The 1461-nt window shown below is 41.6% G+C and overlaps 1 protein-coding gene across 1 annotated transcript in view; it reads left to right on the top strand.

Annotated features, from left to right (window-relative positions):
• Positions 1-851: 851 nt before the first annotated feature.
• LOC101855310 (putative ferric-chelate reductase 1 homolog) overlaps positions 852-1461 on the top strand; it is a gene marked incomplete at its 3' end in the record, with an annotated part of 30534 nt that continues 29924 nt past the window's right edge. Inside the window, 1 exon segment of the mRNA XM_013085826.2 lies at positions 852-1025.

Here is a 1461-nt window from a genome sequence, read left to right as displayed (position 1 = left end):
CGAATTCGGTTTTGAACTTTGAATTGTGTTTTGAAATGCTTTCAGCACCCACTGCAGCGAACATTATATAATGTTGGCCACTGTGTTCTACGGACAAAAGGTAAAAGAAAGAAACAAATCAAAACACGAAAATATATAAATAATTAAAATCTTTCAAAGTAGCAAAGAGAGGAACACAAAGAGAGAGAGAGAGAGAGAGAGAGAGAGAGAGAGAGAGAGAGAGAGAGAGAGATAGAGAGACTGAGAGACAGAGAGAGAACGAGCGAGAGAGAGAGAGAGAGAAAGAGAGAGAGAGAAAGAGAGAGAGAGAGACGGAAAAGATAATGTATTATACATAATTTCTCTTTTTAAACTTGAAAACTCCTCTTTCTTTTCTTCTCTATTTTGAGTCCTAGAGTGCCTAGAACTAGAAGTAGATCACATGACCATAATAATATTATTATGGCATAAGAAGCGATAAACACGAAGACTCACCTATTTCTGGCGTGCACCTTCACGCAGCAACTTTTCCATTTGCTTTTCGTTTTGCTCAGCCAGTGGAGCTGTTTCGACAGAAGCTGTTCGTCGGTACGCATTGCTTTACCTTCCAGATCTTCTTACTGCAGGGAAAAGGGCTTTGTAAGAAATACCGATGTAAAATTGAAACTTTCTAAAGCGTGGACTTCAGAGTATTAGGTAAATTTTTTCAAAAGTTCATCATCAGTATGAAGATAACAGGAAGTCTTGGACGGAAACACATGAGATTCCCCCCCCCCCTCCTTTTTAATTCTCAAAACTAAAAGACAAAGAAAAATAAGACAACAACTTGTAACCCAAGTTGCAAGCTGTAAGCAAAATAAGGTGCTTAGGCAAAAACCCGCGGGGTGGGATCGTGCACAGGAAAAGAGGCTTCATAGCGGAACGCTCCCAATCCTGTTATAGCGTGCGAGTAAAGGGAAACTCAGGCGAACAGGTAACACAGACACACACGCACACGTGGATTCGGTCAGTGTGGAGGAATACCAGACGCTGCTCCCATACTTCATGTGAGTTTTCTTTTAAGATATAGCATTCTTTATATATTTAATTGTAAGCATGGACTTCATTTGACGTAGCCTGACCCCCCCCCCCTCTCCATTTTCTCAGCCAATCCATACCTTCACGATCTCTCTTTCTCCGTGGGTTGGGGGAAGTAATAAGTAGACCCTCTGCTAACCAGAAGGAAACGCTTCATCTCAGTGCTGAAAAGAAAAATAATATAAACATCTGGCGTTAAAGATATTTATTCAGTTTGGTTCATGGTCTTGATTTCTCTCTCTATACTTTAACTTTTCTGTTCTCTCTCTCTCTCTCTCTCTCTCTCTCTCTCTCTCACACACACACACACACACACACACACACACACACACACACACACACACACACACACACACACACACACACCACACTCCCTCACGCCCAGAGAGGGTGCACCTTTCATCA

The sequence above is a fragment of the Aplysia californica genome, unplaced genomic scaffold, assembly GCF_000002075.1.
Source record: "Aplysia californica isolate F4 #8 unplaced genomic scaffold, AplCal3.0 scaffold00016, whole genome shotgun sequence".
NCBI lineage: Eukaryota > Metazoa > Mollusca > Gastropoda > Aplysiida > Aplysiidae > Aplysia > Aplysia californica.
This window is presented reverse-complemented; position numbering and strand designations above follow the sequence as displayed.